Source organism: Echinops telfairi, unplaced genomic scaffold (assembly GCF_000313985.2).
Source record: "Echinops telfairi isolate 266 unplaced genomic scaffold, ASM31398v2 ScPeMD7_2291;HRSCAF=2852, whole genome shotgun sequence".
Classification (NCBI taxonomy): Eukaryota; Metazoa; Chordata; class Mammalia; order Afrosoricida; family Tenrecidae; genus Echinops; species Echinops telfairi.
The window spans coordinates 2,409,297-2,433,458 of NW_022106189.1; the positions used below are offsets into that span (position 1 = coordinate 2,409,297).

Consider the following 24,162-nt stretch of genomic DNA (forward strand, 5'->3'; position numbering starts at 1 on the left):
CACCACCACCACCATTATCACCACCACCACCATTATCACCACCACCACCACCACCATTATCACCACCACCACCACCAGCATCATTACCACCACCACCACCATTACCTGGGACCGAAGATAAGTGTAATTTTTGGGTTCTCACCTCATGCCACTGCATAAGAAACTCTGGGGCTGGGGTTTTAATAGCCCTCCAAGTGATTCTGATGAACACTACGATTTGAGAACTATTAAAGAGAAGTGCTGGTGGTGTAGTGGATTACATGATGGGTGCTAACTGTATGGTCAATGTTTCAAACCCACCAGCTGTTCCGCGTGGGAAAGGTGATCCTTTCTGCTTCCACAAAGCTTTACAACATCAGAAACCCCTTGTGAGTTGCGATGAGTTGGAACCAATTCAATGGAAGTGGGTTTTTAGGTGTTTGGGTTAGTTTTTTCTGGTCTGCAGCAGTGTTTTTATCTTTTCTGATTTCCCATGACCATGACAGCAGCAACAAATACTGTGGAGATATTTTGTAGATGATCTTTCTCATGCTTGAAAGCAACAAGTGGGAGGCCTAGAAAAGTTGTCTGATTTTTTCTGAAACGAAACATATACCCTGCATGTTCATGTGAAATTTCCTAATTTTGAAATGATGGTTACTTGCTTTAAATGCCAGTTCCACCTAGGTCCCCAAGTCTGTGGGGCTAGAGTCCCTGGTGGCATCACGGGCCGGCCCTGGTTAGCTGCCAGCTGACTGGCTGCAAGGCCAGCAGTTTGCACCAGCCTCCTGTGAGGAAGAAAGTTGAAGCTGTCTGCTCCTGTAAAGACTTACAGCCTCAGAAACACAAAGGGCCAACACTGCACTGTGCTATAGGGTTAGTTTGAGTCAATATTGACTCTATGGTAGTGAGTTTGTAGCTTAAAATTACGCACAACTGTCTATGGGGCTCTGACATGACAGTGCATTCACAATGTTAAAGCACACATCCACTGTGCATGTCGAACAAACCCAACTGCAAGCTCCATCCAGCCCAAGTGGCTGGGCTCCTGGGCCTACAGAGGAAGGTATTCCCAGGAGACCAGTGTAAAGGATTTGGAAAGAAATAAGATCTAGCTCTGGAGTCTCACTCTCACTACCCTTTACTTACTGTTAAAGGATAGTGTCTGGTGGGCAGCCATCTTTCTGTGAGTTCCTGGCTTATCTGGTCATTGTGACTTTGATCAGCAATGTTACGCTTACATTCATGAGCTGAGGAGCACTCAGTTGGTGCCAGGTGGGTGATGAGCTTTCCTCTCAATGGGCAGGAGCCAATTTGCCAAGCCGTCTTGTCTATCACTGGCTCGAGGGAGTCTGCCTTTTAGAAAACACCCATGGTATCTTAGTGACATATTTCTGGAGCTACAAGTCCGGTAGGTTGGGTTTGCCACTCACTGGCAAGATTTGTAGGGAACATTCCTGAAAGCATGTGCCTACCCTCTTCCGAGGGCAAGAGGAATGTCACCTAGGCTAGTACTTCCACCATGGTCCTCTTCCTCAGGACACGAGGAGTAATGAAATTGAACCATCTGCCCAGGACCACAGAGGTTTCCCCCAAGCATTCTCGCCGAGGACTCGGCATTAGGAACTCCGAGCTCTGCTAAGGGTCCTTGCTTGCGGCATGGGAGGATGGCGAGCTTGCCCCGGTGAACATGTGTGTGGTCTGGAAGGAGGGAGCATTTGGTGAATGCCAGGATTTGTGGTTTATATCCCAGGCTGTAGCTAGCTAGATAACTGATCGGGAGTCTCCCCCAACTCATGGCAAGTTTTGCCTAGCAGAATGAAACGCTGCCCAGTCCTACACCATCCTCATGACTGTTGGCAGGTGGGGCGTGTTGTTGGGCTTCTGCACCAATTCATCTCCCCAAGGGGCTCCCATGGACCTGCTGGTCTTCAACGTCACCAAACCTGGTGTCCTCCTCCAGGGACTGATCCTTTTTGATGCTATGTCCGAAGCACATGGATTGGACAACAAGACTCAGTTGGCATCCATAAGGTTTGCAGTGGTGTCTTTGCAGAAGTGATCACCTGCTCTTGCTTCCTATCCTACATGAGCCTCCTGACTACCCCCATTGCCAGTTGAAATACAGGTGGGATAACTTCCAGCATCATAGATACCTGCAGGCCACCACAATATGACAATCTGACAGATGAGGGGTGGGCCCAGGGCAGAGTCAGTTCAATTGCATGAAGTCCCTTCCTGCAGGGCTGGGGGACAGTCTCTGAATTTGGATTCCACTTCTAGGATCAGCTATATCAGCCCAATTGTAGAGGAAGAAGGGAGTCTCACAAAACTCCCCTTCCAAAGGTCTCTTTGAGAGGCAGGGCTCTGAGTTTCCCCTGGCAACTTCTTGGGACTGAGGTGGAGGGGACAGAGACCTTTAACACTCGAAGAGTCATCATGTGACTGGCCCAGCAGGGCTCTGGCTGCTTGGCAACCCTCAGCTGGCTGTGAGGCAGACAACACGGCTGCCTGTCTTGGGCTGAAGCCAGGAAGGAAGCATTCTGTGGGTGTACGGCAGCCCACATGGCCTGGAGATTCGTCCCCACTTGCCTCACATTTCCAGAGCTCGTGGCACACTGTGGAAATGCTACAGTTGTTTTCCCTTAGCTACATAAACAACAGAACTTTGTCAGAAAATTGAAAATGTGCACTTTGTCCCAATAGCTAACGTGGGCTTGTCAGATGAGGTGTTTTCCGCCCGCCCTCCCCTCCCGCCCCCCTTCCCTTTCCCTCCATTGCATCTGATGAATGATGTCAATGGTTTGGGGGTCTGGAGGGTTTTTTTTTCTTTTTCTCTCTTTTTTTTGGTGCGAGGCACTAGAGTAAATGATCAGAGGGGTAACATTTTTAACCTTATCTATCATACTGAAACATTTTTTCTGCCTCCAATAAAACATGTCAGAGTCGATTAGGGACATTTTTCAATGAGGTATAATTCACAGATTCTAGTAGCAAATCCAAGCGCACTGAAGTATTAAAGAGGCTGTGAATACTTAATTACAGGGATGCTCCTCGCCTCCCTCTGCCTGGCTCCCCTCCACACGTGGAGGCCCCTCCTCTGAAGACGTGTGTCCTGTCTGATGGCAGGGTCGGAGGAGTCGCAGGTACAAGGCAGAGATGTGTCACATTGTATCTGGTGACAGGGCTGTGAGCGATACGGCGGCTCAGCGCGTTTGGCGGTGCTTATCTGGTACATGAGTGCACATTACTTCCCAAAGACCGGGATCACTGTGGACAGTATCATTAAATGCCACGTCATTACCTGTTATGGAGCACTGCTTTAGCTTCAAGGGCCTCTTGGGACATGAGCAACAGTCGGGAGAATGATGGGCAACGATGGACCCGGCATTACATTTTCAGTGGACGCTGGATTGGCTTTGACTTTTCAGAAGCCTTATCTGTGAGATGGTGTTTGTCACTGGGCCGCAGAGCTGTGCGTGTTCGTCAGTCGGAAGTTGCAGGCAGCTGAACGATATGGACAGGTGAAGGCTCCGTGGGGACCGGCACTGGCGGAGAGCTGGAGGGGGTAAATTGAAGGTTTATTTATCCCATTCACTGTCAAGGTCAGCTTACTAGAGAGCTGTCCTATGGATGCTTACAAATGCCAAAATCCTGGCAAATTGTCGGAAAGAGCTTCCAAATCACTGACCTTTGTACAGCGCCCATCAACCCGCTGGTGTCTCTGAAGGGGCCCTTGGAGGGCTGGTCGGATGCGGGTGAGGCTGTTGCTGTAATGTCAACAGACTTGCTATGTAGTTTTTCCTTTTGTGTTTTCGGCAACAAGGATGGAGTTAAAGGTATGACTGATGAAAGAGGGTAAGGGGATGGGGCGGCGGTGGCGGTGAGGAGGCTGAGAAAATAATTACAACAGTACGTATTTTGGCAAACAGGTTGCTGGAATGTGTTTGGGGGAGACCGGTTTGAGCGTGCAGCCCAAGACACTTCAGTGTCACCATTGTTAGTTTGCTGGGCGGGAAGGCATGCTTTGCAGCCTGGTTGTTACCCCTACTCCTCCTCCCACCTCCAGGACTCCTGATGCAGCCCCAGGCTTCCGTGGGGCTGGCCACTCTGAGCAATGTGTGCTTGGACTTTTGGTCTGATTTTGCCCTGACAGCTAATTTCAGGATGCAGGGCAGCCTAGTCATATTGGCTTCTTAGCCAAATGTGGAGGAATTCACCTAGCACTCAAGGGATGCCTGCATCCGGAATATCATGCATCATTAGAGGCAAAATATGTATAGTTTGTAAGGCTGGGTTTTCTAGAGAAACAAAACCAGTGACACTCATATATGTATAAAAAAGAAATTCATATCAAGAAAGAAAAGAAATTGGTATCAAGAGTGTGTCTCACACAACCACAGAATGGCAGACCCAGTCCAGCTCAAATCCATGGGTCAGATGCCCTTTCTGACTTGTGCAGCTGCTGACACTGGGGAACCAGAAAGTGGGAAGAAGCAGTAGCCGGCAGGACAAGCCGGAGCCAGGAAAGCCACAGGCCGGTGGAGACAGAGGGAAGTGGATCCAAGTCAGGCAACATGTCAGGCAGCTGACAGCTCCCAGGGTTGAAAGGCCACATGGTGGGCTGTCAGCCCTAAGCCCCAAGAAACCAGATGCAGGGAAGAATCAGTTTTCCAGAGCATCTATTTATAGATATGAAATCCATCAAACCTGCAAGGAGACATCATCAGACACCTTATGGGGAAGGCTTTCTTTTTAAAACAGCCGAGTTGACACAAAACCTAATTCTCATGTCTATCTACATATAAACACATATATACTTTGGCATATATCTGTAGCTGTATATATATATAAGTCATGTGCTCATATGTGTTTATGTATCGATATGTATATTTGTATATGGTCACATAGGTGTGGAGTAAATGAAAAATAACACACCTTAGATCATAGGTTTCCAAACCTATTTGAGCCACTGCCACCTTTTCAGAAAAAAAATATTACTCAGCATCCCCTGGCACTTAAATTATATACTCTAGGCCATAATCACAGATACAGTATAGGTATCTGCCCCACCCAGAATGCAGGCCCCAGGGACAGTATCCCCCACTTTGGGAAACACTGCCACAGCGAGTGAGAATCTCCTGGAGGGGTTGCCAGAGAGAGCAGCTGGAGGGGACGAGGAAGAAGACAAAGAATCAAAGAAAAGTGAGCCCTTCTCCATTCTTCCAACAGCTGTTGAGATTTCCTTTGCCAGGGTATGGGCGTGGGCAAGTTAGTCTTCTGAAGAGTTGTGGGCAGGGGCCCAGGCCTCCAGTGGAAGAAGATGACAGGGAAATCCTCCTTCACAGCACACAGTTCCAGTGGTGGCTTCCCTGGGCTGACGGGAGGGCTCCTGGCTCTGGGTCGGTATTGGCAGACACTGCTGGGTGGAATGCAGAGTAGAGCATGTACCTCATCAGTCCTGTTTCCAGTCTCTGGGACCCCCTTCTGAATGAAACTTTCTACTCAGCTTTCTTCACACCAGCGTTGACAGCAATTGCCTCCCAGGGAGCATGTGGGGACACAGAGGAAGACAAGAGCAAGCCAGGTGGAGGAACGTTACCTCCTACCTCTCTCCACTTAATGGGAAGGCAGTCACTGTGGAGGCCCGTGCAGTCACTGTTTACAAGACCATTTAAAACGCTCCTTCTTATTCCTAAATTCAATTAGAGAGCTGTTAATATGTCCCAGGTTTGTTGTAACGAGCCCATAACTGAAACTGACTTCGTTATCAATTCAAACAAAACACAAACACTTCATCTTTTGCTTCCTCAGGGAAACACCCAACATCCCATAGCCCAGCCTCTTCCATGCCAGGAGGATTCTGGGAGGCTCACCTGGGCTTCTTTCTCGCAAGTACGAAGGGGTCTGCAGAGGGCTCGCTCTTTCCATTCCACCTGGCTCCTTTTGGCCAACTGGGATGTTGACACTTGTGGTGCTGAACTGTTCTTTGTATAGCCACATTCCTTTCTGAGTTCTTTTCAGAGAGGAGAAGCGATGTAAAGGCTGGTGAATGACAACTTTCGTGTTGCTGTGGGGTCCCACTCTCTGAGGCCAGGGCCCCCACCATCACCTTCTTATAGTACAAACTTTGTGGGGTCCCAACACCCACTCTTCTGGAATAAGAAAGGAACAAGCCAAGAATTCCAACTCAGCAGAAAGGTAGAGAGAGGCGGAGGAACCTGGTGGTGTGTGAAGGGGTAGGGAGAGGGGTGCAGTGGCAAGAGTGGTTGGCTTCAGAGGGCAGAAGGTGGACATAGTGGGTGATGCTGGGTGACCCCAGGTGACCTAAGGACCCTCAATTTTCAGCCAAGTCAGGACATGTGGGCCTCTAAGGAGGTATCCACTTAGGTCACCCACCTGACCCAAGGCCCTGTTAAAGGTGTTCCTATGGGTGGTGAGCTCACTGGGTTTTCATTGGATGGGGCATCGAAGGGGAGGAGCCAGGGCTTTTAGGGAGATGGCATGTGAACAGTCGCTGACCTCAGACAGAGGGCGGGAGATGGGCTAAGTCCTTGACCGGGGTGCATGGCTGCGCTGGATTCTCTGGATCGTCTAAGACATTAGAAGCGGCCAGCCTCCACAATTTCAGATGAGAAGATGACGCCACTGGGAGGTTGGGCCATGTGCCCATCTCACAAACAGTGAGTCAGCTGTTGAGCTTGTGCTCCAAGATCTTTCTGGAAGATCCCAGAGGGCCAAACATTTGCGAACTCTTTATTTAACAGGTGTCTGGGAGCTGTGAACTCACTTAAAATGACCCCCAAGCCCACGATCCTGCTGCGCCAGCACACTCTTTGAACTTCTCAGGTCTTCAAGAACTTCAACATGGGGCTAGGACCTCTCTCCCTCTGTGTCCTGAACACCGTCCTTCTTGGAAAGAGGCCTCTGGTGCTCCACAGTCTGGCTGGAAGCTCTCCCCTGGCACAGGAAACTCCTGGCCTGAAGTCTACATGGCCTTGGGTTGTGCACTGTTCCTGAGGAAACTGTGAGTCTGAGCTGGCCTCACTGGAACCAGCACTTCCCATGGCGGTGTGCATGACACACGGAGCTGGGGCCATGCCACCGTCTGGCCTAAGGTGTGCTGCAACCTGTTCTGCAAGTGTAGTCTCTCTCCAGGTCCTGCTTCCAAAAAAGACACAGAGCCCAGAGCCCAGGAGAAAAGACCCATCAGCAAGGCCTGGACTGAGGCTCTGTAGCACCTGCAACAGAGATCCAATTCCCTCGTGGTCTCCAGCAGCTGCCCACTCAGGGTTGGGTTTGGGGGTATTTTTGAAGGCCTCCATTGCACCCTGTGGTAAATGACCAGTGATTTCCACACAGACCCCATCAACTTTGTCCAGAGTTACGTTTCTCATGCTGCCTCACAAGCGTCTAAATAGGAGGCATTGCCCCCATTGTCAGTGGCTGAGGCCCCAGTCCACAGAGAGGGCCGCCACGCCTTTCCGTTTGCTTTGCCTTCCTGCCTTGCTCTTGTTGGGTCTTCCTTTATCTGTTCATTTCCCTTCTTCCCTCCCTCCCCCCCGCCCTTCCTCAGCAGATCTTTATTGAGTTACAGACAGCGATGGATCCAGTCACTAGAGCTAGTCAGCAAGAAAGACAAGATGTCAGCTGTCAGGGAAGTTGTAGGCTGTTGGGGAGCCGATGATGAAAGCATCGATGAGCAAACAGGATGATTTCCGAGAGCAGTAAGAAAACACCAGGTGAATCAGATGGTCAGGCTTGTTTGAGTTGAGTATTGGAACTCAAGGAGCCAACCAAGGCAGGACCCTGAGAGAGAGTCCCTGACAGAGGAAGAGTCGTGTGCAAAGACCCTGGGGCAGGAGAAGCTGCTGTGATGGATGCTTGGAGAAGATAGAGTCTCCTGGTTGGAGCTGAGGTTGGAGAGGCACAGGGAGCTAGATGTTCAGGTCCTTACGCCCAGCTAGCCACTTGGATCTCTTTTGCAGCCTCATTTCTCACAGGGGTGCACAGACTGGGATGCTGCCCCCTGCCCCTTTGCTTGGATTGCAATTTTCTTCTTGGAGAAGCACTTCTCTTCTGCTACTGTATTTTTATGTATCCAAAATGGCCCCTCTTCCATTCTGTCTTCTTTGTTTCCCCAACAGGATCTTTCCTCTGGGTTCCTTTTGCACATTGCACCTAGCACCTTGTGTGTTAGTCTGGGTAGACTAGAGAAACAAATTCATAGACACTCATATGTGTATAAGAAAGAGCTTTATATATGAGCAATTGTATATTGAGAAAATATCCTAGCCCAGTCTAGATCAAGTGCTTAAGTCCAATATTAGCCCATGTCCAATACCAATCTATAAATTCCTCTTCAGACTCATGAAACACATGCAATGACGCTGAGTGCAGGATGATCCCAGGTCAGTGGCTGGAAAGTCTTGTGGATATAGTGGCAGTGTAAGCATCTCAGCACTGACATGGGTCTCCACATGGCTCTAGTGTACCTCCACGTGTCTTGTCATTAGGAATTTGAAGCAGAGAGTCTGTGCGTATCTGGCCTCCAGGGCTATTTATCTCTGGGATGCCTCCAAATGAGGTCATCAAGCTGTGACCTGATTGACAGGCTAGACTCCACTGCTTCACAAATTGACACCAGATTATGTAACCACCACACCCTGCTTCCAGCACTTCCCATGCTTGACTTCCCAGCATGACTCGGAGCCCTGGAGCCTTGCTGCCAAGTGCAGGCCCACATAGGTTCCTCTGGGCTGCAGGTGGTGTGCTCAGGAAAGAGGCTGTCAGGGACCCCTCAGGCCTACCTGGCAGGTGGAGCCAGGACTAGACTTCTGCACATCCCTTCTAGCCCTTGGAGCAGCTCTGGGCTGAGGCCCAGCAGGAGCTGTTAGTTCTAGTTTTGAGTGAGCTTCTGGGTAAGGGATGACTCAGAATGGGGAACATGGGCAGGAGGCTGAAGGCAACATCAAGATCCCAGGTTGTGGACACCACATCTCTGAGAAGGGCTATGAGAACCAGCGCTGCAGCCAGAAGAATCCGTGGTGGCTACATCTCCATTGATGCGGGAGCAAGCGGAGCTGGGGTGGCAGCTTCCTGGAGATTAACATGTGGAGCCCACTGCCCCCGCTGGTCTCCTGGGCAGGCCTTTAGTCTCTAGAGCAATTGTTTTGTTGGTTAATAGAGGTTGCGTTTGGAGGGCGGCTGGGCCGGGGCACCTCTAAGTGGGGAGCTGTGCATTGTGTGGGATTGTGGAGCCTTTCCTATTTACTGGTCAGCCCTGGAGATTAGTTAGGTGGCATTTCCCCAAAGTGCTCCTCACCCATAGGGTGAAACTTCAACTCATAGGGAGGTGGCATGTAGATTTGCAATGTGGTGGATACTCCACTAACTCAAGCTGAGTGCCCACCCACCTCTTACCATGAGGCCTAATGAGAACGGGGGTAGGGTGGGGGGGAACTAGGTGGCAACTCACTTAGCAGCCTTTAAAGTCTGTTTTGTCCTTGTCTCCTCCCTACTTCAGCCTCCCTCACCTCCCAGCGCCATATTCTCTCAGCAGAATGCATGGACAAAAGGGACCGTCCTCTAACCTGTTCCCTATGCCCTTCCATCTTTCCTCCCTCACGCAAGGAGACCTGTCTTTTTCCTCCTTGCTCTCCCCGTCTCCTCTCTTCTCTCCCAGTCCTCATGCATCTGCCGTGGTTGTTGTTGTGAGGTGCTGTTGTCAAGTCGGTTACAACTCATAGCGACCCTGTGTATAACAGGGCGGAACCCGGTCTGGTCCCGCGCCAGCCTCCCAATGGGGCTTATGTCTAAACCCACTGTTGCGGCCACTGTGTCCATCCCTCTTGTGGAGGACTGTCCTCTCTTATGCCGCCTGTCTACTTTACCAAACATGAAGTCCTTCTCCGGGGACCGGTCTCTCCGGACAACATGTCTTAAATACGTGAGATGAAGTCATGCCATCCTAGCCTCGAAGACATATTCTGGCTGTATTTCTTGCAAGATCGATTTGTTTGTTCTCTTGGCAGTCCATGGTACTTTCAAGATTCTTCGCCAACACCATCATTCAGATGCTGGTGACCACTGTGTATTTTGAGCGCCTTCCAACCCTGGGGCTCATCTTTCAGCACCGGTGGGACAGGATTCTCCATAGGATTTTCACTGGCTGAATTCAGAGAGTCGATGGATCACTAAGCCTGTTTTCCAAGTACTAGTCCGGAAGCTCTGCAAACACCAGCCTCCCATGGCCAGTCCTGTTGGCATTTCTCAGAGAAGGAGCACAGCTTCCAACATCACAGTCACACACCGGCCAACAAACTGACAGATGGGTGGGTGTGTATGCCCTTATCTCCTCTCTAACCAGCAACGAATAAACTGCCCTCAAAGGTGCTGGGTGCCCATCGGTCCATGGCAAAGGGTGCAGGGGTTGGCAACTGTCCCAGCTCCATCCTGCCGAGCAGTTCTGATGGATGGCTGTCAGGACCAGAGGCCGGCCAAACTCTACCTTGTTCTGCCAAGCCATGTTCTGCCCTGCCATGCTCTGAAGGCCCCAACCTCACCCAGAGCCTGGCACTGGAGCATCACTCTGAGGACACAGCATTGTGTGGCTCCTGAGAAGAGATTCCCTCCAAGCTCAGCTGACTTTGCTAAAGGAGGCGAAACAATGGCCTTGACCTTGAGGCGGCACCATTATCAAGAAAGCCACATGGCCCCTGCATGTGCCATGCCAACTAGCCAAAAGTGCCAGGATTATTTACAGTTGGTCTTTAAACAGCAGTGGATACGAATAAAAGAGCAATATCTCACATCATTAGTCCATAAATATGCAGTTTCGTTTTATTTGTCAAATAAAATATCCTGAGATTGAACTGCCTAGTTGAAAGACACAGGCACACATATGCGTCGCCCCACCCCACCCTTCCCCATCTCTAAGTCTGCAGGCCCTCAGTCATGTTCCTTGCCACACATGTCCTCGTTTGTCCCTTCCCTGGCATTCGTGGGGAGTCAAACAGCCAGGCCTCTCTGCCTGTCTCCTAAGGGAAGCCCTTGCATCCATCAGCTAAAGGCTCCTCAGAGAAGGGACACTGGAGCTCCCTCCCCTCCTCCCCTTATTTAAGGGATCTGCATTCATTCTTCTATAAAAGGCTTGGAGCCTGGCTGTGCTGGAATTGGCCCCACTGCCTGGGGCTACTGAGCTGCCTTCCGCTGCTCCAAGAGAATGGGCCGGGCTCCAGTACGGCCCCGCCTGCATTTCCAGTTGTCCATCAGAGTCCAGACGGGGTGTGCAGACGGGTGAGGGCTCTGCGGGAGAGCAGGGGGGCTGGAAAGTATTCCCTAGTCCGGTCCTTCACAGTACAGGGGTGAAAACGGAGCCTCACATGCCCTGTTCCCCACTGGCTCTTAATGTGAGCGAGCTCACGAGGGCTGAATATGCCAGGGCTTGCTCCCATTGAGTGGTGCATGCCCGGAGTCCACTGTCACAATGGAGCAGAGTACATCGCTGGGTGGGGCCCTGGCCTTTTGGCAGGGGGCCACTGACTCGCAGCACCCCCACCCGCCTCCCTTCTGTGGGTTTCCTACACTGTGACTGTGTACAGGAGTCGAAAGCCCAGTCTTTCTCCCCCAGAGATGTTGGTGGTTTCGAACTGCCCAGAAGGCACATTGGCACAGCCCAAAGGGTACCCACTATGCTACCAGGGCTCCCAGGGAAGACCTTACCTTCAACTACCTTGGGCATTTCTCAGCCAGAGCAGAGCAGGTTCTGTACTGAACTTCAAACAGTGGTTGGTCATTTTTTAAAAGCAGCATTATTAAAGACATTGTATCCTATCAACCCACCAATATCACCGTGACTGTATTAGACTTGAACTTTACCTCAGATTGTTAGTTCTTTTTGTACAAGGACGTTGACTTCCAAATGAGTGCTCACCTGGTGAGGCTGACAGCTCCCGGGGACATCGGGTGGTGAAGTGTGAGGAGCTTTGGACAACTCTGAAAAACCAAGATCACTATTATCAGGTCAATTCTGACTCCTGGCAGCCTATAGAGCAAGACAGAACTGCCTCTGTGGGTTTCAGAGACTGTAACTCTTTACAGAAGCGGGAAGCCTCATCTTGCTCCCTCAGAGCAGCTAGTGGTTTCAAACTGCTGACCTGGAGCTCAGCAGCCCAGCGCGTAATTACTCCCCCAGCAGGCATCTGCAGCCACAGTCAAATGTGTGGCCACCAGCCTCCGAGGAGCTTCTGGGAAAGGTGTTTCTGCGTGTGTGCTCCTTACTGGCTCTGTGTTTCCCTTGCCCACGTGAAAATGCTGGTAAAATAGTCATAGATAGATTTGATTTTTCCACCCTCTAAAATGCAAAATAACTCACGTTTTTTTAGCAAATAGGAGGCAACTTATTGTTACGTCTTCAAGAGATTTATGCTCACGGGGGCTAAGTTTTATTAAAGTAACCTGTGGGTTCTTCTTCTTCTTTTTAAAGAAAGAAGTTGGTAACATAATGAAATGCAAAGCATTTTATTTTCCCCATCAAAACACTCTCTTTAAAAGGCACTAAAGAAGACATAAGGCTTTTGTATTACAAACTGATGGAAGAGACACACTGAACTGAGAACTCAGGCTTTTGAGGACCTCAAAGAAAACCAGGGAGAGAACAAAATTATCCCAAGCAGGACACGGAACAAGGTTGTTCCCCTAGCCTTGCCCCGGAGCTGACGCGGCCTGCATACCCGGCATGGCGCAGAGTCCCGCGGCACCCACTCTGGGCCGAGCTGTTGGTTGGAATGGGGGAGCTGTGCAGCTCTGCCTTGAAGTTTGATAAGAGAAGAGCATTTCTGACATGATTTGTAGGCAGGATCTCTGGGGTGTGGGAGGGGCGGGCTGTTCTATTGCATATCTCTATGAAATCTTACCCTTTTGGTGTCCTTGAGAGTTTCATCTTTTTAAGTGATGGTCATTTTCTTGGTGCCAAGATACTGTTTTTTGTGCTCGCGCACTTGTCAGAAAATGTGACATAAGACAGAAACTTACACTACTTGCCATGAACAAAAAGGAATGTGTCTTGTTAGCAGTACAGGCAGGATACACAGCCCAGGCCAGCTGCTTTTATTGCTTTGTACCAAAGAGGAAAATATCAGCCAGCTCAACGATGCTCTATTCGTGAAGAAATAGGCAGGTTCAGCCCCAAGCACCCAGTGGTGGGTTTCTAATGGCTCACTTCTGCCAACCTCCAGACCTGAGCTGTTGGGGAGATGCTGAGACTGTTGGGGTGGGAGAGACAGGGATTGTTGGGGAGTGTACTAAGAAGGTTGGGGTAGCAAAGACATGGATTGTTGGGGAACATGTTCAGGCCACTGGGTGACATGGACTTGGTTTGTGGAGGGGGGAGACCAGATTATTGGGGTAGCAGAGCCATGGGTTGTTGGGGGACAAGTTCAGGACCCTGGGATGGTATTGACATGGATTGCTAGAGAGTGTCCATGTTTTCAGGGTGGTGTGAACATGAATTGTTGGCGAGCTTGCTAAGAAGGTTGGGGTTGTATAGACATGGGTTCTTGGGGGACAAGTTCAGGACCCTGAGGTGGTATTGACGTGGATTGCTGGAGATAGTGTCTTTATTTTCAGGGTGGTGTAAACATGGATCATTGGGGAGCATGCTAAAAATATTAGGGTAGCATAGCCATGGATTATTGGGGAACATGTTCAGGTCAGTGGGTAGTGTGCACATGAATTGTTGGGAAGACCCTCAGATTATTGGGAGAGAGTAGACATGGACAATTGAAGAGTGCTCAGATTCCAAGGGTGGTGTGAATACGATTGTTGGGGACCGTGCTAAGACCGCTGAGGTAGCACAGACACTAGTTGTTGGGGCTCAACCTCTTGAGGACCATAGATGTGGCTTGATGGGCAGCATGCTCAGTCTCACTGGAGGGTGTAGACTATAGTGGTGGGCAGACACTAAGACTTTCAGGATGGTAAAACCGCTGGTGTTTTGCTGGATCACAGGAAATGTGCCAGGTTTCAGATTCAGGAGGTGCAGATGCACCCCTAGTACAGCTGCAATGACCAATGACACGACCATTGAGACCAGGTCTACACTGGTGCTTTCTTTCCTGGATTGAAATAGGCCTTGTGCTAAGTGGGCATCGGAGGATGGCGACTGACGGAAATATTGACTGCACGGCTGTCAGTGCCAGCCTGACACGCTGGCTTCACCAACGTGATCTGGAGTTCTTTTCTTTGTTTCTCTGTAGACACAACGAAGAGCCTCCGCCCCCTGAAATGTTTAGTTCAGGCTTAACCCTAGACAGTGTCATGAAAACAGGCAAACAGAATTTCCATGAAAACTATTTTAAAAGAGAGTTGTTGACAATAAGCAAAAGTGTAGTAAGTGGTTTAAAACATAGAAACTCTCCATCCTCGGTTTTCTTCTGTTATGGGCTTTTCTGAGCAAGCTGCTCAGTTCACTTCCTGTCCTCAGCCCCAGGGGACAGGGAATCCCTTTCGGAGGCAGAGAATGGGTGAGGAGATCGCCCCACACTCCCCTTCACTACAGGTCAGGGCATAGGCCAGATGCGCTCAGAGAGGAGAGAGGGACTGACTACCAGGGGAGGGACGAGGCTCTGCCTCTGAAGGATGAGCTTACAATGTTAATAAGCATCTCTAAAATGACAGCAAGGTCAATTGGCATAACATAGCCCATGAAACAATGTTCTTCAGCCTACTCTTGTGAATAGTGTCTGGGGTTTTAAAAACTTGTGAATAGCCATCTAAGCCATCTAATAGCCATCGACTATTGGTCTCTCTCTACCCAGCAGGAAGACAAGTATGACAACTGAAGACAGGTGGAAACAGTTAGCCCAATGGACTAATGGACCAAGCAAACATTGGTCTCCACCACCCTGAGACCGTAAGAAGTAGATGGTGCCTGACACTTGACTGTAGTGATCAGCGCACAGTGCACACATCACAATGTGCTACTGAATTGACTGCTCACGTGACAGTTGGAAAAGGGTCATTAGGGAAAGAACCCAAATCAACACATGGGGGCCCAGCCTTTGCTACTTTTACTCATGATCCTCCTGGGCTCCTGACCAGTTTCTATTCACCTGCATTACTTCCAGAATGAAGCCAAGCCGTGGTATTTTCAATCACCTACTATGCACGTGAAAGGTGGACAATGGATAAGGAAGCATGCAGAAGAATGGGTGCATTTGAATGATGGGGTTGGTGAAGAATATTCCTCTAGCTCTTTAATGCTTCCTCTCCCCACTATCGTGACCTCAATTCTACCTTGCAAATCCGATTAGACCAGAGCATGTACACGGGTACAGATAAGCACTCACAACACAGGGAATCCAGGACAAATAAACCCCTCAGGACCAATAATGAGAATAGGGATCCCAGGAGGGTGGAGGGAAGGTGGAGGAAGAAAGGGGGAACTGATCACAATGATCCACATATAACCCCTTCCCAGGGGGACGGACAACAGAAAAGTGGGTGAAGGGAGACAGTGGTCAGTGTAAGATATGGGGGGAGGATTATAAATTTATAAATTATCAAGGGTTCATGAAGGAAGAAGGGTGGGGAAGGTGGAACATGAGGAGCTGATATCAAGGGCTCAAGTAGAAAGAAAATGCTTTGGAAATGATCATGGCAACATATGTACAATGTGCCTCACACAATGGATGGATGGATGGTTGGATGGGTGGATGGGTGGATGGATGATGAGAAGAGCTGTGAGAGCCCCCAATAAAATGATTTAAAAAAACAAAGTACCAGGGACTGCCAGAAGAACAAATCGATCCGACTTAGAAGAAGTAAATCCAGAATGTTCCTTAGAAGCAAGGATGTTAAGGCTTTGTCTCACATACATTGGGCATTTTATCAGGATTGGCGGGTCCCTGGAAAAGTCCGTGAAGCTTGGTAGAAAGTGAAGAAGGGGAAGATTCCTGATGAGACGGACGGACACAGTGGCTGCAACAATGGGCTCAAACATAACAACCCAGGTGAGAGTGATACCGGACTGGGCGGTACTTCGTTCTGTTGTCCACGGTTGCGATGAGTAAGAGCAGACTCAAGGGCAACTAACAACAACAACGTTTCCAGAATAACCTTGTACTTAATTGTGGCTGTCCCTTGGCCATGGGCAAGGTTCACAGCTTGAAACTACGCTTCAAAAGAAAAGACTTTCTACTCCTGGAAAGAGCTGCACTCTCTGAGATTCACAGGGGCAGTCCTACCTTATCCTATAGGACTGCTGTCAGTGGGCATCTACTCAAGGGGAGTGCGTTTGCTTTGGCCCCTTGGCCATGGCATCTCTCATGACTCAGATGCACACTGCAGCTGATGGAAAGGCCTGGCTAGTCATCCGCAGGCACCTGATTCAAGAAAAAACAACCATTTGGCGATTCACTTCCCTAAACTCAGCCCATGTAAACCCTATGGAGCATAGTTCTATTCTGACCCACACGAACTTAGCATGAGTCAGAATCAACTCGATGACAACTGCTCAGGCAAGTCCCCGGTCCCCACCGAGGACCCCTCGAGAGCAGGGTGATATCTTATTTTTGATATAGCTTGAATACTTGACAATAAAACTGCTCAAGAGTTGCTGGTTGATTGTTTGATTGACATCCAATTGACCACCTCTCTCCTTCCCAATAAGACAGTGTAGAGGAGCCATAGGCAATGTTCTGACTACAAACCATGGAATGTAGTCTCTGTGGGCACATCAGCTTTTTAACTTAGGTCTTCAGCTCAAACTGCCCCTGCTGACTGCAAGTGTTTGTGTGCCTTCCTCCAGATTTTGAGAATCAAGAGCCACCTTATTTAGGAAACCCTCACTGTGCCCGAAGGACAGTATCAAGAGGTTTTGATGGGGGTTTGGCAGCTGTAGGGGGGGCCTTGGAAGGAGGAGGCCCTACTTTTATCTTGGTTACTGAGGGAAGGCCGGGAGACAGCACTGTTGATGGTGGAGGGGATGACAGGGAACTGGAGCAACTTGGGGCTGGGGCTGGGGCTGGGGCTGAGGGAGGGAAAGGGGCGTTCCTCTGGAAAGACAGGTGCTGTGCTCAAGGGTGAGGTGCGGTCAAGGGAAGGGCAATCGCAGAGAAAACCTATTTGATTACTGAATTCCAGGATTATAGCCCCAGCTGGCCAGGACGGGGCACCATAGGCTGTGGACTTACAGACATCCGCCAATTAAACTGGGAGCGATGCTTCAAAGGAAAGCCATTCCAGCCAACATGGAACAAGCTCCGGGCAGACGTGGAGGAGCTTAGTTCTCCTCTGTGGAATTGCAGCAAAGCAGGTTTTGGTTGGCTGGCTGGTTGGCTGGTTGGCTGGCTGGTTTCTCTTTAATGTTTCCGGGCTGAGGGATTTGGCTGATTGCTACACAAGGGTTCGGAGGAGGAAAGTCTGGTCCTAAAGCTAGAGCCTGGACCCTGGGGTGTCTCTTAGAGAGAGAGACTCTCACAGGAACCCTGATGGACGGGGCAGGGTCAGTGAGAGCTTGGATGGAATGCTGTCCCGGGTTAGGGTGTATATACAAGCTGCCCGATGGCTCCTTGTCCCTGGTGTGCCCCTCAGGTCCCTTCTTTATGAGAGGTGCTGAGCTCATGGATGCTAATTTAGGATAGCTGCAAGGAGAGCCCTGCACCCCAGGAAGAGTCTGGACCCTCAGTTTATCAGTAGGAGCATCCACTTATCAACCACGTGCAGGCTCACTCACCTGAGCTGGGTTGGGGTTGCAGAACCAAGTCGTCAAAGCAAAAATGACAAATAATAATAGTAGGGACCGAGAAGAGTGCTCACGCCAACTGGATTCCCAGAGAACAACGTTGGCCGAGGCACCAACATTTCAATCTTTCACTCTGTTCCAGAGACAGATGAAACAGGAAAGCAATCACTCTCTCTCTCTCTCCGGATCACACGACTATATAAATAAACATTGGCGGCTGCATGCCGCAGTCATCTGCAACAGCCGAGCAACCCCCCCCTCTGAACTCTTCTTCCTCCTCAATCAAGCGCATGTCCCTTTGAGCCTGAGCCAAGACCCTGCGCATGCAGTTCTTGGGGGCTTGGGGTACAGGCAATGCTAATTAAGTGGTGTTCCCCGGGGACTTGGAAAGGAAGAACCTTCTCGTGTGAAGGTAATTATATCTTCATTGACCCTCCGAGGTGCTCCCTTCCCCAGCGTTGTCGTGGGGTTCTCCCACTCAAGGTGTGACATCTCCTTTCAGGCTGAGCTGCCCGTCACCTGGTGAGGGCTCCTCTCCACGGATGCGTTTTCTAATCAGTTCACATGATTGAGCTTCCGCCAAGTGATGCTTTACTTAATTCCTTTCCGCCTGTAGGGTGTGAGGCTTGGAGGGCCGCTCGTCAAAACTTTGGAGGGCGCTGTCAGTTTGAAAAGAACATGACCTTTAAATTGTATCAGTCTGTTTGCTGGTGCATAAGGGAAAGGGAAAGGTTCGTCCTGATGGAAAACCACTCAGAAACCAAGGAGGAACTCAGAGGGAACCAGCCCAGGAAGTTAATTTGTTTATACGTAATTTGCTAAGTGGGACGAGAAGCGAGAGAGGGCTGAGGGTTTGGGTCTGGGGACACTTGGCCTATCTTCAGTATTTTTCTTTTTCATTGCTTTCGTCTGTTCTGAGCACAGCTGTTACTGCACTGTTATTAGAACAGGTAAAACAATCCACTCCTGTTACTGCAATAGAGGGAATGATTTTAAGAACAATCCACTTCTCTAGCTCTGTCAGCTTTAGAGGTGAATTATTAACTCTTCCAGGGGGTGCATGAGGGCCATGCTGATCCTTTGTGGCCCGTGTGGGAAGGGAAGAATTGGTTTTGAAAAACAGAAGTTTCCGGGGCTGGGGGGTGGGCAGAGAAAAAGGGAAACTGCTTTTTATAGATCAAGGCTTAGATTCTGAGTTTATTTTGAAAGCTTTATTAGAACAGAAAGGATTCAGGAAGTCCATCTGTTTTTCGCTCTGTGTATCACATTCACATTCATGCACACACACATGTGCATCCTTTTTATACTTATTTGTGCCATTTTAAAAAGCGGTATGGTTTTGCATCGATAAAACCTTTGATTATGGCTCTTGGAGTCAAGTGCGGTAGGTTCCCCTCTCATTGCCATCGAGTCCGTTCTGACTCACAGGGACCCTGTAGGACAGGGTAGAACTGCCCGTTTGGATTTCCCAGGCTGTAACCCTGTACTGGAGCAGGAAGCCTGCAGAGCGGCTGCTGAGACGGAACTGCTGACCTTGTGATCAGCAGACCCACTTGCAACACTACACCAGGGCTTCCTGGTCTGTTACTGCTCCACCCTTTGTTCTAGTGACAATATTTTGATTTACAATGCAGAAAAAGTAGAGGGTAAGATAACGCGACATTTCCTCGTGGAAGGAGGTGGCCAAAAAGAACCACCTGAGGCTGGAATAGCGTGGATTTATATGATGGTTATTTTGGTAGCAGGTTTCTCTTTCCTCTCCGTTGCTGTGGATGTGGGAAACCACTCAGTGCGTACTGTTGTGTTGGCCTAAGCTTGGGGTGTCATTTGCTTGCTGACACTGCTAGGCTAGAACCCTTAGTTCTCCAGGGGAGGCATATTGCTCTTTCTGGAAATTGATAACTTTGGAGAGAAAAATAAGGTAGCTCCCCCCAAAGGACTCTTGGCGACCCATAGGACATGGTAGAACAGTCCCCATGAGTTTCTGGGGTTGAGACTCCTCCTGGGAGTTGAAAGCCCTGACCTTCTCCCAAGGAGGGGCTGGGGGATTGGGGCTGCTGAGTTTGCAGGTATCAGACCAACGTGTGACCATTATGCCACCAGGTTGCTATGGGGTGGCTTCCACTTGATGGCAATGAGCCTGGCTTTGGTTTGGTTTTCCTCTCAGGGAAGGAGCAGCAGAGCCGGTGGTCTCTCTCTGTGAACATGGTGTTCCTAGACACGACAGTGGCTGGTTTGCAGCAAGGAGCATGGCCCTGACTCCAAGTCCTGTGTATCCTCTTGCTGTGAAGCGCCATCATTTGTCAGTTTCGTTGAAGCCCCTGCGCCAGCCCGGGCCACGGTGCCGGGAAGTATTGACTGAGTCTGGGTGCCTAATGCAAAATGGGAATTGGAATGTACAGGCTTGATGGAATTAAAACATCTGCATTGGCTTCCAGCTCTTGGCTCTCTTGCTCTGGTAATAAATGCAGGGCATCTTTACAAATCAAAAGCAGCAAACCGTCAGCTAACAGCCAGGTGCCTTTGCAAGGCAGCCCGGGCACACCAGCTCGCTGTGAGATTTGTCAATTGATTTTCTCCTGTGTGGACTGTAGCAACTGCTTCATCTCTAACCGCGACGTATACTTTTCATTTGTTTTACATGGGAGGCTTTTATTTGTCCTATGGAGCTATGAAGACACCACCACTCGTTGGATAGATGGAGCAATCCAGATGTCCACAGGTTGTGGCTTGAACACCACCCCCCACCCCCCAAATATGTGTGGCAACGCCTGTTCTCTCTGCCTGTGGGCACGTGGGGGTGGGTTGGCTTTGCCTTGTTCCTGAGGCAGGATTCAAGAGAGCCAGGGAGAGACGCAGCTCTGAGGGGGAGAGAGGTGCCAACTCAGGAGAAGATCTCCCAGGAGATAAAGGTCAGGCGAGACAAGGGCCTTTCCCCAGAGTCAGCACGAAGGGAAAGCCGTTGCCTGACACCGGCACCCTTGACTCTGACTTCTGGCCTCCTGAACTGTGAGAAAATAAATGTCTGGTTTTTGCAGCCATCCACTGGAGGTGTTTCTGTTACAGCAGCAGGGAACTGCCACGCCACAGAAAACCATAGAGCTGCATCATCCAGGGCATCGCCCAAGGAAAGCGCCGTGGCAGTCTGGCACATACTACATGTACCATCATGCCAGGGTTTACAAGCAGGCCCCTTCACTGGGCCTCCTCCACAGGGAAACCCGCCATCGCAAGATGAACTTTGATGTCTGTCCTCTTCACACACAGTCCTTAGGCCACTGGTGGTAGGAAAGCCCCCTGGGGATCCTGGATCCTGGTGCCCTTGGAAATTCTGTCCTTCCTCTCAGAACAACCAAACTCACTGCCAACGAAGAGCTACCCACTGACTCGGCTTCCTATTACTGTGGCAGGAACCAAGAAAGGGGGTTTGTGGTCATTTCTGCCCCTGGAGGGTGCGTTAGTTCCATACCTTGTCCCATGTTTGGGGACTGAGTAAATTGTGATGGCCGGGCCCAAGGGAATCTGGCCACAGACCTTTATGGCTCTCTGTCACTTTGTCATCCTGTGGTGTTTGGTTTGTTGCTGTGATGCTGGAAGTAATGTCAATAGTACTTCAAATATCAGATGGGTCACCTGGGGTGGTCAGATGTCAGTGAAGCTTCTAGATTAAGATAGGCTAGGAATAAAGTCCTGGTCATATGCTTCCGACAGCTCTTTTCTGATATAGAACTAAGCAGCATTTGATTCCGTTGCCCCTGGGATCATAGTGAGTCGGAGGTAACTTGTCACCCACCAACATCAGCACAGTGCTTTACTTCTCTCTACTTTCTCCTGGGCTTGAGTAACTTCGTGTCGGTGTTCCCACACAGATCATCACCCACAGGCCACCTGCTTGGGTCAGGGAGAAAAAGGTACTAAGGTACAGGTTCTAAGCATATCCATTTACTCATGTGTGTCACATTTCCAGCATTTGAAATTAGTTAGAAACAAAGGGCTCCTTGGCCTGGTCATACACTGTGATGTTTCCTTCTGTCTAAAAACTTTTAGAATCCAGCCACTGTTCTTTGTTCCAATATCTATTCCTCAGACCTGGCAGATCCTCAGCCCGGAGAAGAGAAGAAGTTAAATGGTAGCAGTGACAGGAGTGGAATCCTTTGGGCCAAATCATCCACTCAGCCAGTAGTCGTTGATGAAAAGTCTTAAGGGGCACCCACCGTTCACAGGTCACCCCTCCCTGGGGCTCTCAGCCGGCCCATAGGAGGCCACACTGGACCCAAGACTGGCGTAGCCTGATGTGTCTCGAAGGTTTGGGGCTCCTCTTCATGTTGCAAGTCCGTGTTGCTGCAGGAGGCTTTCTCTCTGGGGAGCCCGACGAGGGGCCAGGATTGTAATGCTAGACTTGCCCTTTTGCAACAAGATTTGCTGGGCCTCAACGCCCCATTCAATCTACCCTTGAGGCCCCAGGCACATAGGCTTGCATCTCGGCATCCAGCCATCTCTCCCCGGAGTTTATCTCAAGTGTCGTTGCGGCATGAATGCCATGATGTCGTTTGACCTCAGCCTGCAGAGGGCTCCAGCTCTGGCAGTCTGAAGAACTCAGTTTGGTTTCAGGGGAGAGTGGTGTGGGCTCCTGGGGTCCGGCACCTTGCAGATCTGCTTTATGGTGCAGAGTGAGCCGTGTGGCCTTCGGAGCCAGCGTCTGAAACGTTCCTAAGACTTGGGCCCTCCCAGGCAAGGTGAATCTGTGACTCTTCAGACACACTTTGAGTGACTTGGTTTCAGCTTTCAGGAAATGCTAATGTTGCTATTGCTTACGTCTCGCCGCATTGAGGTTTTTGTTTTCTTTTTAACTTTAAAATTACAGCCTTAGTATATTAAGCTAATTTCATAATACGGTACTAGCTTAATATTCCATAAATCACATGTGCCAGATGGCATTGTCACAGATGCCAGGACCCAAATCTACTACCCGGGCTTTCCAAACACATGTATTTATAATTTGCTCTGGCCAGCCCTGGGCCGCCATATAGGGTTAAGGAATTACACATTCCAAAGCCAGGCACAGATCATGCAGAGCGCGCTCTCTCTCTTTCTCTCTCTCTCTCTCTCTGTAATTGTTCTCCATACAAATTGAAACAATATATTTCCAGCCATTTTCATAGTTGTAATTACTAGCAAAAGTCGTAATACTGCAAACATATTTTAAACACCTGCACTTTGGGTCCAACTCTCTTTCTCTGAAAGCTGAGTCGTTTCTGTTTGAATAAGGTTGAGAAAGCTCACTGATGGTAGCAATTGCTGAGCATGCTTTTGTTTTTTTTGGATAAGATGATAACTTTTGACTTGGAAGGAAGAGGTATGAAGATTGGTAGGCAGAACTCAGCTTGACAGATCCACTGTCTGTCTGTCTGTCTCTGTCTCCTTCCTTTTCTTCCTCCCCCTCTCTTTCCCTCCCTCCTCTCTCTTCACCTTGACATGACGTGAGCCTGGCCATCTTGCAAGGGTGCAGGGTTCTGTGCGAGGGCCAGCCTGCTGGTTCCCGGGAACAAAGAGCAGGATGTTCCCGGTGGGGAAATGGTGGCGGGCTAGGGCGGTGGAGGAGCCTCTGTGGGTTTTTAAGCACACACTGTCTAATCGGGCTCTGACAAGTCCATTGTAAATCAAAGGTCTGGTAAGTGGGGATGCCAGAAATGTTTGATCTCCTTCCAAGCCTTGAAACAACTTGCTTATTTTTTCTGCAGTTTGGCTCCTCACTAAAATAAAACATTGCGAGATGAATGTTCTGACGGGTCATTGTGTGTCAAGCTGTCAGTCTGTAATGGTTACATATTTCAGCTGGATTGAGGTGGTGCCGGTTGGGGGAGGTCTGGGAGAAAGAGCGAGGAGAGAGAGCTAGGGTAAGGAAGGAGACAAAGAGGAGCAGGCTTTCTGCTTTCTCCTTGTGGCTGATCTTCATTTAAACCAAACACTTGTCATGTTCAGGGGAAGTTTTATAAATTTTTAATGATATTGGGTACAACTGGTGCTTTGAAATTTGCTGTACTTTAATTTTTTCTTCGTTAGCAAAGGTTCACTAATGCATTGAAGTGCTAAGAGCGTATCCTAGGGATGCCACGATAATTGTGTTGTTAATAATATTGTGGCACTAGTAATGTTCTCCTGGTAATCAAGGCATGAAATTTTTTTTTAATATATTCAGTTATTACACTGCATCTCGTACAAATCATGTCAATTACAATTGCCAGCCTGTGACAGTTAAAATAATTGTGTACGTTTTCTAGAATTTTCCATTGGCTTGGCTAATCAAGCTAAAAAAAAATCAACACATTATTTGCATTAATTTTGTTTCTACTCTCTTTCTACTTCTAAATCATTTGTCCATCGACTTCAAAAGGCAGAGCAGTAAGTATTTTAATAATAAATATACAAACACATTC

The 24,162-nt window shown here is 49.4% G+C and overlaps 1 long non-coding RNA gene across 1 annotated transcript; it reads right to left on the reverse strand.

Annotated features, from left to right (window-relative positions):
- Nucleotides 1-3,305: 3,305 nt before the first annotated feature.
- On the reverse strand, nucleotides 3,306-17,809 carry LOC123522088. The gene is made up of 3 exons (XR_006680387.1): nucleotides 17,717-17,809; nucleotides 11,915-11,976; nucleotides 3,306-3,538 (listed from the first exon to the last, which is right to left on the reverse strand). It is a non-coding gene; the product is annotated as an uncharacterized LOC123522088 (long non-coding RNA).
- Nucleotides 17,810-24,162: the final 6,353 nt, after the last annotated feature.